The sequence below is a fragment of the Strix aluco genome, chromosome 5, assembly GCF_031877795.1.
Source record: "Strix aluco isolate bStrAlu1 chromosome 5, bStrAlu1.hap1, whole genome shotgun sequence".
In the NCBI taxonomy this organism is placed as follows: Eukaryota; Metazoa; Chordata; class Aves; order Strigiformes; family Strigidae; genus Strix; species Strix aluco.
The window spans coordinates 43,669,637-43,686,562 of record NC_133935.1 but is presented as its reverse complement, the minus strand read 5'-3'; positions in this window follow the sequence as shown (position 1 = coordinate 43,686,562).

The window sequence follows — 16,926 nt, the reverse complement described above, 5'->3', positions numbered from 1 at the left end:
CTGCTGCATTAAAGTTGCAATAATTTTGTTTAAAAAAAGTGATTATACTGTTAGTTTTAGAGAAAAAGAAGTAAATTTTTAAGGCTTGAGTTTTGATAATCCTGTGAATAAGTAGCAGCAATATCAAAGCAGCAGGTCACTCCATCCTTAGAAACACTTCAAGAATTTCAAATGAGAAAAACAGTATCTCAAAAGTTTTTATTTTAAAATGCAAATAAATGAAAATCTAATTAAAGATGTATGGTTTGTTGGCACTTCTTATTTCAAAGTTAGGGTTTATGCTATTTTTAAATTAAGATCTTGAGTAATGTCTGGTCTTTGTGATAACTTCATTTTCTCATAAGGAGAATGCTGATTATACTTGTATTGATTTGGTACACATAACACTAATATAAAGTATGTGACAGTTTTCTATTTAAAATAGGAAAGGAAAAGTGCATTTTTTATACCATTAAAAATGTTGTAAACTAATTTTGATAGAGGTTTGTATATGACAAAGTTTTTAAAAGGATCTACAGCTGTACAACATTTACTTTTAAAAGGAACTACTCCAAATCTATTCCTGTATCCTGATTACCCTAAATACCAAGGACTGAAGGGCTTCTGCCAGCAAGGACGTTACGGTGTTTCCACTCCCCTCTGTCCACCATGCATGCATCCTATTCTTGTGCTGAACCAAATCTAATATATTTATTTCGCTCATTTGAAAATAGACTCTATGGATCATTACTGGTGTAGGATGGTCCTATACTTCTGTAGGCAAGACTCTTATTGATGCAAATGAACAAGACCAAAATCAAAGGTGACCCACCTGTATGTCTTGCATACATCTGCAAGTAGATCAAATGCTGATCCCGTAACTGGCAGTGGCACTGTGGTAACTGGGAAGCTGCTGAATGGTCTGAACCCCCAGGTAAGCATCCAACGGTTGATATTGGTTCCCTAAGACCTCTACTGCCCAGTCATCTCCCAAACCCTAGTAGAGTGATGGGCTATACAGTCCTTGCTCATTCATGTGCAACTCTGAGTTTTCTCTCCTTAGATCTCCAACATGAGATGTATCCATTTTATGATTAATCAACCATAAATTTTTTGGCTTGTGGTTCAGAAAGGTTCATACATTCATTATAAGTTCTCATATAATAATTATCATGGGAATCAGTAATTTTTAACTGAGACAATGGAATGTATTGCTGTGAAATGATGCAGGATGCTCAAAGAAAAAAAAACAGTAAGAGATCTAATTTGGTGAGAAAGGCACAATAACGTCTCATTTTCACACTGGCAGAACTCTACAAAGCAGTATCCTATATACTGATAGTGCTTTGGCCATAAAAGTGGGCAAGCCGGAATGCATTAACAGTTTTGACCATTAGTAATGGGTGGAAAAAGGGGAGCTCTCTTGGCTAGCACAGTGCACCTTAAGTATTGCTGGGGAAATGAGTTAGGGCCTTGGAAAGTGCTCAGCTTTTAGGTTGGGTCTGAGAGATGAGAGGAAAGATTATGACCTCTGATTCCTTGTGTTATGGGGAAATGTGAACTATTTGCAGCTATGAGCTGCACAGAAGTGCTGTGTGTACTCACTACCAGGATTCACCTTACATTTGAATGTCATGTCCAAAGTAGAAAAAAAGATTACTTTTTGTGGATGGGCAGACTTTGCATTTCTTATATTTGGATTAAATGAAATCTTGCAGATACTAGCCAAAAGCAAGCTTGATTACATAAATATTCTCCTGGCCACATCACTTCATCAAGGCTTATTTTAGGAATAATAAATGTTTCAAAGATAGCCTACAAAAATGTCATGTAGAAGAAAACAGCAGCAGATGATTTAATGTGAGTGAAATAATTGCCATGATCGGCTATAAAGTTATCTTAATATAACATTCAATTTCGCAGTTAAGCATTTCCCTCACAAATAGGAATCAAATTGCATCAGTTTAGATACTAAAATCATAGATTGCAACAAAAAAGTCATTTCTACAAAGAATTTTTTGAAGTTTATCTTTCTATTTGAAAGTGTGTTTCAGAAAAAAAAAGATCTATTTCTGATTGTGCTAATTTTCATTGTGGTTGGACAGATTTTTGTGGTACAGGCTGAAGGGTGACTAAATTTCTTCTCTTTTCTTTGCTCTTAGGAAGGAGAGTCAGATGTGCTGCCTCTGATTGCCTCTTGTTCATGTCTGCACAAGATTCACCAAGTTTCTCCTCTGTATCAGTCCAACTCAAAATATTCAATTATCTGTTCTCTTAATTACTGACTTCTTGATCTTTAGCTTCCTGATTCATCAGAAAAAGTTCTGTTTCTTGCTTCTTTGTCACTTTCTTTTGTTCTTCCATTAGAACTAGGAGGGATCAACATAGCTTGTTTCTTGCATTGTTATCAACACTAGGGCAGCTATCAAATGCTCTGTTACTGAGAAGAGTGCTGGTTGGTATAAAAACAGCTTAGTATTAGTAAGCAAGAGGAAAGTGGATAATAAAGTAAAATCACAGGAAGAAACTGCCTTCTGTTATCAGTGTTCTTTTAAAGAACTGCACTGAAATAAGAATTTATTCACTAGTGTTGTAATTCATGTTAAACAAATAACAGAAAATGCACATTCTAAAATTAACTGCTGTTTTCTCTTTTGTTTGTCAATAAGAAAAGTATTTCTTAAGCAATCAGAAAACAATTCAGTATATTCAAGTCCTTATATTATTTTGGCAGTGTGCCTTCTTGCATTGCACGTTTGAGCAGTGACTGAGCACCAGTTGGCCAGTAACGCATTTAGCCGTGGTTCATGTGTTCTGTTAGGGAGAGAAGGTGGGCTGGTACCACAAAACCTTTAAAGGCCTTATTTTAACATCTTATGCAAAGTCCCAGCCTGAAGTTCAAAACTTCTGTAACATGTTCAGAAAGAAATTTGGCATGGCATATTCTGTGACAAATGATTTCTGGAATTTCACATGATAGACCAGACCTTGTCCAGGCAAGTGGAATTCCCTTCAGATGATGATAAAGCAGAAGATATGCTCCAAGGTCCACTTAATGCATTTCAGCTGTTAATAGCAATTTAATGCTTGTGACCAGATTAAAGGAAATCCAAAGTAATATTTCTTAAAAAAATGTGTATTTTAGCCATTAAAGTTCTTAGCACCAAGCTTTTCCTTCTATATATCCATTCTCATTGTGCCCCATGACTTGCTAATTTAAATATAACCTCTATTGCCCAAGACAGGTTGTCCTAGAAACTATTGTAATAATGTATTACTGTTTGGGATATTTATATGAGTAGCCCTGCACACATCTTATGGCTGGTTACCCCTATAATTAAAACAGTTGTGATTATGTTATGTTTATAATTTATCATGTGACTTATAAATACCCATCTAAAATCCGTTAAAACTTCCTGATTCCCAGATGAGAAATAGAAAAGAATTTTAGAGTGAAGCTTCATCTAGAAGTTTTCCTGGGCTGTGCAAGGAGAAGGCTGTGTTCTTGTGACACTCACCACATTCTATTTTTCACTTCATTATTTAATACATCTGGTTCTGAGGAAAGCAATGGATCTGCCATCTAGCTTGTGATTGAATCTTCTAGACTTAGATTTTTTGTTGATTGCATTAAATGCATGCAGAAGCAAAAGCCAGTTAATATGATAAGTGAGAAGTCATTTGTCATTACAGTTATCCCTGTCTGGCTGCATTGTTGTGAGTAGTGTGGAAGGATGGGGAAAATCATCTATCAGAAAGCACTATTGATATAAAACCAGCACAAAGATAGAAAGCAAAGCAGCCAGAGGTGTCTTAACTTTTAGCACAAACTTATTCAAATAGTCTTGATGTCAGTGTCCCACTAACCAGGGGAAGTGGCAAAGAAACTCAGATAGAGGCAAGGTGAATGCCATGCTGCTGCACAGAAGCAATGGTTAGTAACTCAGATATTACCAATTGATCTGAAAACACTTTAAAGGCAGATAACTGTCAAGCCTGCATTTTATGGAGGAAGAGGCTAAAGCACAGAGTTTAAATGACTTGCTAGCAGCTCAGCAGTAAACATTGGTCTTTTGAGTCCTATCAATTGTCTGTTCATTATACTACTGATATTGCCATGTCTCTTCTGGATTTCTCCAAAGGCCTACCACAGCGTAGGAATCCATGACAAGGTTATTAGATATAAGTCTGGTATTAAAAAAACCCCACCTTTTTCAGCAGTGCTTCTCACACAGTTCTTTTCATAACCACTTCCAATAATGGTAAGGGGTCCTGGGGCTAAAAATCTTTGCATTCCCCCACACAATGCAGGAACTCCTTCAAAAGTCATTCATCTGCAATTGGATGAGGGGGAAGTATCAGAAATTCAAAAGCATGGTAGATGCACAACATTCCTCTGTGGATGGCTATTAGCTTGCTAGCAATTTGGGGAGAATAATTCAGCTTGTGGATTCTACGGCCCTGAATTCATTTTGTGTGGTCATATATAGCAATCCTGCAGTGGCAATAGATGGAAGTAGCACCCCTGCTGCCAGCTTTCTTCCACAATTAGAAAACTGGCATTTTGTTCTGAAAGCATCTTTTCACAGATTTCTTAAATTTATTGGGGGGACAGTGAATGCATCACTGTACAAATGCTGTAAAATCCAGCCTGTGAATTACTCAGCAAATGGGGTGGTGGATAGGACCCTCCATGCTGTGTTTTTCTGTTGCTAAGCTTTGGCTATGGTGCCTCTGCTATACCTTTATTTATAGAGCAACATGAGCTTTTCCAGATCAACTTAAAATGGGAGGTGACAGATTATATGACAGGCTGAGAGAGTTGGGGTTGTTCAGCCTAGAGAAGAGAAGGGTCCAGGGAGACCTTATAGTGGCCTTCCAGTACTTAAAGGGGGCCTATGGGAAAGATGGGGAGGGACTCTTTATCACGGAGTGTAGTGATAGGACGAGGGGTAATGGCTTTGAACTGAAAGAGGGCAGATTTAGATTAGATATAAGGAAGGAATTCTACACTGTGAGGGTGTTGAAACACTGGAAGGGGTCGCCCAGAGAAGTTGTGGATGCCCCCTCCCTGGAAGTGTTCAAGGCCAGGTTGGATGGGGCTTTGAGCAACCTGGTCTAGTGGAAGGTGTCCCTGTCCATGGCAGGGGGGTTGGAACTAGATGATCTGTAAGGTCCCTTCTAACCAAAACCATTCTATAATTCTATGATTCTATGGTCTGTCATTACGTAAACTGATTTTCTTTATATTCACTTACATGAGTTATTTTTGTTGGATCAATATAACGATGATGTGGAATAAAGGCCTTTCTCTGCTGCCTCTAGATGCACAACTATACAAACCCTTATTATTGGTCAGAAAAGATGTAGTGAAAGTAGCACACTAGATCTTGTATCAGACTCAAGTGATAGCCAAAACTTCAATTTTTTCTTCCAGCATTTCATGACATTGTTTCTTCGGATGTGGAATGCCTGCCCCTGCTGTGCAAGGATAGGGTAGCCTCCATCTCAAGGTGTTTTACCAAAGGATTAGAGAATGGGACAAAGACCCTGTGAAAATAAGTAGAGGTAGGCAACGATATCAACAGGTGGTGGATGAGATATTGTATAGGTGATTTCATTCTGTTCATTTTTGTTCGTTTGCAAAATTGTGGGTCAAAAGAAAATGGGAGAAACTGCAGTGAATTTAAGAAGAGCTGAAAATACAGCATGCACTGTGAAGCTTTTTGTCTAGCAGTCAGTGGAGATAAACTTTACATTTCAAAGACAGCAGGATGAGAGGCCAGATTAACAGCAGAGGAAGTTAAAAAAAATGGTTTTTTGAGCCTTCAGTAATACAGGATCAGAAAAGTTTGGTATGATAGTATATTTAACATACTTTAGAAGCCAATTGCAGGATACTTTGTGGCAGTACTGAGATCAGAAAAGACTTCAGGAATCCTAGAGGAGAGCAGAAATAGAAAAAACTTCAAGAAAACTCAAAATCCTTGTAGCTGAGTGAGAGAAGGAATTAAATATGAAATATAAACCACTGGTGTTAATATGTAGATTTTAGTATTGTGGCAAATTGGACATTCTGACTTTGCATTTTTTAGACAAAAAAAGTTATTGAGCTCTATGAAAACAAAATTACATAAAATGTTGTGAAGATTAATTACAAATTTAGCACTGGGAGAAACAATAAACATATTTTACCAAAAGAAATAAGTAGATAAGTGAAATCAGTGTTTTCCTGAATAAAAACAATTGAAGCAAACCAATTATGGGATTATGTGTCTAATTCGAACATGAATATGACAATATTGGATTTCATTGTGGCAGTAGTCCATTGTCAGTAGGAGTCGCCACGATGAAACAGATGAATTTTCTGAAAGTCAAAACATGAAATAGAAGAGCCTGCTAATACATGGAGCTGTTACATGTGAAAAATTCAGAGTAGGGTCAACCACCTCAGTTTTAGGGTGTGCTTTGTTGAAATGCTTAGCTACAGTGTGGTTCATTTAGAAAGACATTAGGTAAGGAGATACTGTACAATTAGGAATAAAGGTATCCTATTTAAAATGTGGTACATCATGGGAGGACTGTCTATTATTATAGGCTTGGATGATATGTTTTAGCTAAAGGCTTACATTAGTATTCAGGCACTTGTTCTATATTTTTCCTGTTTTTACGGCGCTATCCCCTTGAAACTCATTAAACCTCTTTCTGCAGTAGGCTAGCCACTCAGGCATGAATAATCTAAGGGGTAAACAGAATATTGTTATAAATACACAAGTGTCCTTTACAAAAAGTAGTAAATTTAAAGATGATTAAAAAGCAACAACAAAGAACAAATGCCCTCTCAAGCACATTCAGCTATAACATAACCAGTATGTGTTTTTCTTGCAAAGGATTCATTAGAACATAAGTCTTAAAACTGAGTGAAATAAATAACTCAGCCTGATTAATGAGCTACCATTAATCACCTCTATATCACAAGTTCAAAACCAAAAAAGAGGATTGATTTATTATTGCTTTCTGCTTTATTTAATCATAAGAGACCCATGCAAAATAGGTATAAAAATGCTGTACTGTGTATAAACGAGGACACATTCTAACATGACTGTGTTTTTACAAGGCTTGTGAGAGTTCCAGTTCAACTGACCTTCTAAACATACATCCCTCTATTTATTATTTTATCTAGTTCTCAAGTTCAACTGACTGAAGTGCAACTACATAAGGGCTATAGGGGTTTAAAAAATTTTTAAAAAGTTTGAGGTGTCTAAATCAATGTTATGTAGATGAGACAATTAACTCCAAACCTGCAGTCTGAACTTCCTCTGTTTAAAGTCTGGGGGAACACTGCAAGTGGTGTAATTTGCAAAGTGAACCAAGTACCTCCAGCACTGTGTCTCACTTGCACGAGTGTGTCTCTTGTGATCAAGACAGTAGGTGAGGAATGTCTTTGTCCCTTTTCCCTTTTGTGGCTTTTATATAAAACCTATAGAATAAAACCAGAAATCTTCTCCTCCAAGCTCAAGAGAGTTCTATCCCAAAGAACATCAAGGCACGCAAAAATGACAGGAGACCAGTGTGGATGGACAAGGAACTTCTGGCCAAACTCAAAACACAAAAAGGAAGTGTACAGAGGGTGGAAGGAAGGATGGGTAATGTGGGAGGAAAAGATAAACATTTTCTGAGCATCCAGAGATGAGGTTTGGAAAACTAAAGCCCAAATGTAATTGAATCTGGCCCGGGATGTCAAAGAAAACAAGAAGGGCTTCTATAAGTACATAAGGTACAAAAGAAAGACTAGGGAAAATGTGGGCCCATTGCTCAACAAGACATGGGATCTGGTTACACAGGGCATAGAAAGGGCTGAGATACTAAATGCCTTTTTTGCCTCAGTCTTTACTAGTAAGACCAGCCTTCAGGAATCTCAGATACCAGACACTACTGAAAAAGTCTGGAGCAAGGAAGATGTACCCTTGGTGGAAGAGGATCAGCTCAGAGAATACTTAAGCAAATTGGACACACATAAGTCCATGGGCCCCGATGGGATGCATCCACAAGTGCTGAAGGAGCTGGCTGATGTCACTGCAGGGCCACTCTCGATAATCTTTGATCAGTCATGGCAACTGGGAGAAGTGCCCAAAGACTGGAGGAAAGCAACTGTCACTCCTATCTTCAAGAAGGGCAAGAAGGAGGACCCAGTGATCTACAGTCTGGTCAGTCTCACCTCCATCCCTGAGAAGATGATGAAACCATTTCCAGAGTCATCAAGTATAAAAAAAACCATTGGGGGTAATCAGCATGGCTGCAGCAACTTGATAAATTTCTATGATGAAATGACTGGCCTGGTAGAGGAGGGGCTAGCAGCGGATATTGTTTACCTGTTTACTTCAGTAAGGCATTTGACACTGCCTCTCATAAGATTCTCAAAGACAAGCTGTTGATGGCTGAATGGGTTGAATAAGCAGACAGCGAGGTGGATTGAAAACTGGATGAATGGCCAAGTCCAGAGGGTGGTGATCAGTGACGCAAGTCTAGTTGGAGGCCAGTAACTAGCAGTGCACCCTGGAGGGGTCAATATATCTTCATTAGTGGTCTGCATGATGGGATAGAATGTTCCCTCAGCAAGTTTGTCAATGACACCAAACCAGGAGGAATGGCTGATATATCAGAGGGTTGTGCTGCCATCCAGAGAGACCTCAACAGGCTGAAGAAACGGGCTGACAGGAACCTCATGAAATTCAACAAGGGAAGTGTAAAATTCTGCACCTAGAGAGGAACAACCCCACACACCAGTATATTCTGGGGACCACTGAGCTGGAAAGCAGCTTGGCAGAAAAGAACCTGAGGGTCCTGGTGGACACCAAGTTGAACATGAGTCATCAATGTGTCCTTGCGTCCAAGAAGTCTAATGGTGTCCTGGACTGCCAACAGGTTGAGGGAGGTGAACCCTCCCCTCTCCTCAGCCCTGGTGAGGCCACACATGGAGTGCTGTGTCCAGTCCAGGGCTCGTCAGTACACAAGAGATATGGACATACTGGAGAGACACCAGCAAAAGGCCACTAAGATAATTAAGGGGCTGGAACATCTCTCCTGTGAGGAAAGGTTGGGAGAGCCTGAAGAAGAGAAGGCTCAGGGGGGATCTCATCAATGTATATAAATACCTGAAGGAAAAGCATATAGAGGATGGAGCCAGGTTCTTTTCAGTGGTGCCCAATGACAGGACAGATGCAATGGGCACAAACTGAAACACAGGAGGTTTCCTTCAAACATCAGGAAACACTTCTTTAATGTGAAGGTGAATGAGCACTGGCACATCACTGGAAATATTCAAAAGCCATCTGGTCATAGTCTTGGTGTACTGGCTCCAGGTGGCCCTGTGAAGTGCCAGAGTTGACCTATAGATGAATCTTGTATATTTTATAACTGATAACCATTGTGCTACTAGATATTGTACTGTTATAACAACCCACTTACGCTGATGTAAAAAGTGCAAAAGCGTTGAAATACTAAAGCTTGAACAACAGGCCCCAAGCCGAAGCTGCTAATTTAGTATGTAATCGATAACAAAGTAAGTAAGCTCACTAGTGAAAATGCAGCTTAGACAGAATATAATCAGTAGTGAGGATGAAATGCTGAGAGAATGTATCCAACTTTCCTTGCTCAGCCTTGTTCAAGGCTGAGAACCCAAATGTTCGGCCTTTTAGAAACTCTCTTGGTTCTCCCCCCCGAGCCCTGGCTAGGCTTTGGGTGGAATCCAACAGGAGAATGAAACCAGAAATTTTCTGCTCAAAATAAAGTTATTCTGGCTTGCCAATCTCTAGTATATAAGGCCGGACCCACTTGCAGCGACTTAAACAGGGAGCTTTGGATGCAACTCAGGGAGAAAAGGAGAGTTTACAGCTTTTGGAAGAAGGGGCTAGTGACTCACAATGATTACAAAGATGCTGTGAGGCTATGCAGGGCAGAAATCAGGAGGTCTAAAACCCAGCTAGAAATTATTCTGGCTTCAGCAATCAAGGACAACAAGAAATGTTTCTATAAGTATGTGAGCAGCGAAAGAAAGACCAGAGAGAGTCTCCATCTCCTGCTAGACACAGGAGGAAACATGGTAACAAGTGACGAGGAAAAGGCTGAGGTGCTTAATGCCTTCTTTGCCTCAGTCTTTAATAGCAAGACCAGTTGTACTGAGGGAATCCAGCCTCCTCAGTCAGGAGACAGAGACTGGGAGAACGGCCCCGTCGCATTCCAGGAGGAGATAGTCAGTGACCTACTACATCACATAGACACACACAAGTCTATGGGACCGGATGGGATACACCCGAGGGTGCTGAAGGAGCTGGCTGGGGTGCTCACCAAGCTGCTTCCCATCATTTACCAGCAGTCCTGGCTGACTGGGGAGGTCCCGACAGATTGGAAATTGGACAATGTGACGCCCATATATAAGAAGGGTCGGAAGGATGATCCAGGAAATTACAGGCCTGTCAGCTTGACTTCGGTGCCCGGGAAGCTGATGGAGCAGCTCATCCTGAGTCCCATCATACAACACATGCGGGACAACCAGATGATCAGGCCCAGTCAGCATGGGTTTATGAAAGGCAGGTCCTGACTGACAAACCTGATCTCCTTCTACAACAGGGCGACCCACTTATTGGATGAGGGAAAGGCTGTGGATGTTGTCTACCTTGACTTCAGTAAGACCTTTGACACTGCTTTCCACAGCATTCTCCTGGCGAAACTGGCTGCTCGTGGCTTGGATGGGCACACGCTTTGCTGGGTAAAAAACCGGCTGGATGGCCGGGCCCAAAGAGTTGTGGTGAATGGAGTTAAATCCAGTTGGCGGCTGGTCATGAGTGGTGTCCCCCAGGGCTCGGTTTTGGGGCCACTCCTGTTTAACATCTTTATTGATGATCTAGACGAGGGGATCGATTGCACCCTCAGTAAGTTTGCAGATGACACCAAGTTGGGTGGGAGTGTTGATCTGCTCGAGGGTAGGGAGGCTCTGCAGAGAGATCTGGACAGGCTGGAGCGATGGGCTCAGGCCAACTGTAGGAGTTTCAATAAGGCCAAATGCCGGGTGCTGCACTTTGGCCACAACAACCCCCAGCAGCGCTACAGGCTTGGGGAGGAGTGGCTGGAGAGCTGCCAGTCAGAGAGGGACCTGGGGGTGTTGATTGACAGCTGGCTGAACATGAGCCAGCAGTGTGCCCAGGTGGCCAAGAAGGCCAATGGTATCCTGGCTTGTATCAGAAATAGCGTGGCCAGCAGGGACAGGGAAGTGATCTTACCCCTGTACTCGGCACTGGTGAGGCCGCACCTCGATTACTGTGTTCAGTTTTGGGCCCCTCACTGCAAAAAAGGACATTGAATTACTTGAGTATGTCTGAGAAGGGCAACGAAGCTGGTGAAGGGTCTGGAGCACATGTCGTACGAGGAGCGGCTGAGGGAACTGGGGTTGTTTAGTCTGGAGAAGAGGAGGCTGAGGGGAGACCTCATCGCCCTCTACAACTACCTGAAAGGAGGTTGCAGAGAGATGGGGATGAGTCTCTTTAACGAAGTAGCAAGCGATAGGACAAGAGGTCATGGCCTCAAGTTGCACCAGGGAAGGTTTAGACTGGATATTAGGAAGTATTTCTTTACAGAACGGGTTGTTAGGCGTTGGAATGTGCTGTCCAGGGCAGTGGTGGAGTCCCCATCCCTGGAGGTGTTTAAGAGTCGGGTTGACATAGCGCTTAGGGATATGGTGTAGTTGGGAACTGTCAATGTTAGGTTACTGGTTGGACTAGATGATCTTCAAGGTCTTTTCCAACCTAGAAGATTCTGTGATTCTCACTTTGGAAGCCTCACCTATGGGTGGACGCACCGCGTAGGATTTCCCACTTGCCAGGACAGGTTCTCCAAATCCTCACTCTAACCTGGGCTCCCCAGCATCTGCGGATCTGGAAGATGGTAATGTATGCAAGTGGTGATGTATCTTTCTTAATCACTATTCTCTCTCTCATGTAGTAATGATTTGATGCATTACCCTGTATTTTCCTATTTGTTGCTTTAGGTGCATTATTCTGCCTTTTCTTACTGCATGTTTTCTGTATTACTCTGTTACATTATTTAGTTATCACTAGTAAAGTACGCCTACTCTTTTCACTCTGGTGTCTGAGTTTAATTGGTATCCTTAATCAGCAAAACACCCTGCCTGAGCAGGAAGGTTGGACCAGTTTCCCTCCAGAGGTCCCTTCTAACCTCAACCATTCTGTAATTCTGTGAAATAATCCTGAGAACTAAACCTGGAATGCAAACCCAGCTCCTGTCTCCAAGTCACTGTCTTACCCTTGGACAACAAAATGAGGCTTCCTCTTCCTCCTGTCCTGGCTCCCCTTTGCATTGCAGAGGTTATCTATGGCAATTAGGGTGCTCTCAGGTGAGAGGAGCTGTGGGCTGGAGTTGCTTCAGACTGACAAAGGACTGCTTTAGTTATTTCTGATTTATAGAAAGTCAGGCTTCTCTAATTGACAAAGATTTTCCTTTGTACTTACATCTTTACTTTCTTCAGACAACGACCACAACAAACCAGGCTCCTACAGAGAGCCAAAAGGAAATAATGAGTAAAAATCTATGTCTGAATTCCCTTTCCCTTCCTGCTCCTGGAACTTAGGCACCCAGGTCAAGACTGTGGCTTGATGGTGCCATTTTTTTTGACCCTCAAATCTTGTCTTGAAAAATCAATGTGTGCAAAAGCTCTTTCAAGTAACCGAAGAGGCCTCACTGCTTTTAACAGTGGAAGAGAAGGAGGTGGTAATATTGTCCACAGCCTGGGTTGTATCTGATTAGCCTGCTTGTACAGCAGGAGATAAAGTTAGGGAGAAATTCAGATGCCCAATTTAGGTTACCTGGTGCCTTTGAGAAGGGTCCAGGTATCCCATGTGTTTGGTGTCATGAGTAACCATACTGGGCAATTTGGTAGTATAGTTTATGGTGCCTCAGGGCTTTCTTTGATTGCTCTCTTGAATTAAGATACAAAGATTCTGCCTAAATATTTATTTGGATACATAACTAAATGCTTTCTTAGACGTCAGCCTTCCTGTTTGATTTTGGCTAAGGAGCAGTGCCTGACTTGTTTTAGCTTGTGATAGTTGTAAAGTGGGAAAAAAAATCATTATGGCTAGTGGAGCTATATTCATATAATGCTGGAGTATTTAATGTTTTACTTTACCCTAGTGCAAACATCATTGTAATGCATACTAACTCACAGGGTTACTGAGAAAATAAATTCATTAATCTTTACAGGAGGGTTATGGTCCTCAAATGAAGGCATTCAAAATGCAAAGTTATTATCTAAGAGAACCTTGACATTTAAAATTCATCTGGCAGTATTTTGACATGTCAAATATGTAGTTAATTTTGAATATATGGAAAGTGTTCAGAGGCATATTCAAGTCTGTATTGTCCCCCACACTGCAATAATTACCATTTGCAGTACATCAAAAGCAAGAGCTCCAGAAGTGAAATTGACTCATGGAAACCAAAAAAGAAGAAAACAGTTTGGACTTGGACATGAAATGCTCTAAAGAATAGCGTATATACTAGTTAACTGAAAATGAGATGGTCTTTAAACCCTTGGAGGAAAAAAAAATAATGCTAAAAGTGAACTCTGTCAGAAGAGATGGCCCAAAAGGTTAGGGTAGCTGAAAAAATGGAAGATTAAGAGAGATTTTGCATAACTGAATGGGTGAATTGGATCATAAACAATTCTGTCATAGGGAGCTTTCTGTCTGTAGCTTCAAAGGTGTAAGGAATACAGAAAGTGGAACTGGCGTTTCTTTGCTTTGTTGCTAAGTTTGTGACAGAGAATGAAATCTTGCATTAGGATATCTTGTTAAATTGAATTTATACTAGAGTCTGCATTTTATTTTTTATTGTTGTGTGACACTACCTAATCCTTCTGATATTGCAGTACAGAGAGAAACCAAAATTTGATGGCCAATAGCTGTGAAGACAAGTTATAATGGAGTAATTCTTCTTTTGGCTAAGATGCAAACAAGTTATTAAGAAAACTAATGCCTGTGATTTTGCCACTTGTTTGTATTCTATATATTATGTCATTTTTCCCTCATTAAAATGTGCTTTTGCAAAGTGTTCATAGATTTAGAGATAGCCTTGCAAACTCTAAAAGCCTCAAAAATGTATGAAAAAAATATTAAGCATATGAGGAGGAAGGATTTCTTTTTTCCAAAATATCATCATTGAAATTACAATGGAATTATCACAAGTCTGTATACTGAGGCTATTGATTGTTTTTCCGCTGTTTAGTCTACAGGCAAGCCTGTTGCTTGAATTGGGATTACAGGTATCGAGACAGAAATCAGAAGGGATTGATCCTTACCATAACACATCCTTGATCTGTCAGCTGGAAATAAATCTGTTGGTTGATATTGAGACTGTGGTTTTGTTCTCACGTTTGGAGCTGCTAGGAAAATAAGACTGTTACTGCCACAAATTATCAGACAAAGTTTATGAAGAAGTATTTGTTTCTCTAATTAAATTATTATAAATGAATTTAGTTCTTTAAATTAATCCACGTTTTACTATAATTTTTGTTTATTCAGGCTGTTTTGTTACTAAAATGTAAAGGAATGTGTATGATTGGAATATTTTCCCATACATGGGGATTCTTGGATCTGAAGATTTTTCAGACTGGTGAAAACCCTTAACAAACTAGGTAGTGATGGTATGGAAAACCACCCTGTAGTTGTCCTAAAAAAGTTAACCTATACATATCCATGCTGTTAGCTTTGTAAGGAGAGATGATTTGGTATTCATAATTTTTTGTAGTGTTCAAAACTATCAATTGCCAGAAATAGAAAGTAAGGACTGATCAAATTAGACTTGGAAAATACCCACTATAGTTTAATATTCTTTATAACAAATTATTTCTTACAACTTAAAAAGTAGTTCAGGTTGGTCAGAGATTGTGTAGCTCACAGGATCTAGATTGTTTGTATAGCTATTAATACTGAACCTTGTGATACTTGGTTATGGTGCAGTTAGCAAAGAGAAATAGTGAGCTTTTCTGTTTGATTCATGATCTACTGTCGCATCTATGTTAGTGCCAGAATGAGAGGAGATAGCTTTTAGCTTTTGTTTTCCAGATTTACCTATACTTAACTAAAAGGAAGTAAGACATTTAGTAGCAAACCATAAACGATGTAAAAAGGGAGCAAATATTGTTATTGGGAAAACAGAATCCCATGAGTACATTCTTCATTAAATATGTTATCTGTCAAGAAAACAGGTCAACTCTTTGGGAGTTGCCAGATGACATCTGGCTTTTCCAATTGTTACAAGGAAGGATGCTTTTTTGTTTGTTTTTTTTGTATGAAATATCATAGTATTCTACAGAGGAAGAGCCATCCTTCAGGGTGGCTCTTTACAAGAAAAGACACTTTTTAAAATATCAAAGAATTAACTGCATATAAAAATGATTTTCAGCTGTTAATGAGTCCATGTAAAATTTTTATGTGAGCTGAAAAGCAGATGTCTTTAAAAGGTAAGGACTCAGCTTTTGCTCAAGGATTTTTTTAATATTTACCGTGAGATGTAAAGCCTGGACATTGATTTTGCTGTCCTAATATTCCCAGAGGCCAAGAAGTCAAACTTTGGATTCTGGTTTCTAGAGACCATTATACATGGACACGACAATTTAAAGGGACTGTTTGGGGTTTGACAGCCAATAAAGCAATCTGTTTGGATATAGCTCATAAGACTTGGCTCTAAAATTCTGACAAATTCCCAAGCTCACTTTGGATCTTAAGCTGCCCTCTGTAGTGCACATCTAAACATCTCACACATATTCATGAATTCAGTCTTCTCAAAGGCTCTTATAACAACTACATGAATAAAAACTACATGGCTTAAGAAGAGTCCACTAGAGTTCTAGAACTTCAAAATGAATAGGCAATTTAGCCTCTGCTATTAAATTACACAGTAAAATATAATTTGTTATATAATTCCAAATACATACACTGGATAACTGAGCAAGAACCAGCTGAGCGTCCTTTAGATTTATAAGTAACCCATCTATTCCAGTGAGCAGAAATATTGAGTATAAGCCCCCTAAAGCTATTACTGAAAAATAAATCCTGAAGATCCAATATTGTGCAATATCTAAAACATGTACCTAGAAGTCCTTCACTGCTTTCCCTTAACAGGAGTGAGTAAATATTTGAGCATGCAGTGTGCATGTTGAAATTCCTTCCTTTGACCCCTAAAAAGCAGAACTGTATAGGTACTGTAAGTAAACTTCATGGTGCTTGGAGAAGGAAAAATAGGACATCAGCGATACGGCAAACAACCAGGTTTCAATTCAGGATGTCTGCCTCATTGAATTCCACTTCTATGATACTGATTTGACAGAGAAAATGGTTTTTCTGCCTTTTTCCAGTTCCAGAGAGCTTACTTAAATAGGTTATCTGATGGCAGAAGATTCTTCACTGCTATTTACCTTGAATTTCTCCTTGATGTATGAAAATTAGGATAAGTGTCCATGAATGTGCTATACTAATTTTCCACTAGTATAAATAGCTATAGAGACTTCAAATTAATAAATACAGTATCTTGAGGGTGGGCATGTAGCCTCTGCTCTGTTATAATCAATGACTTTTGGCCTCTAGATTTAATGAGTCTTAAATTTATCTTGCAATCTAAAATCCCCATAGCCATGAAATTTAATTCTGGAATTGTATTTCTGAGGGTGCAAATGTAAATATCTGGCAGCCTAGTTCAGCACCATAAGAGAGTGAGACCATGAGAAAATGTGGACTTGAATGTGGAACTGAATGGTTTTTCTGGTGGCTTAGCAATAAGCGTTTTTCTGCTCCATATAATGCTCCTTGGGCCTGAATTCATGCCTATTTTTCTTATTTAGATTCTTCCAGAATCCTGTGACATGCTAATTTGCAA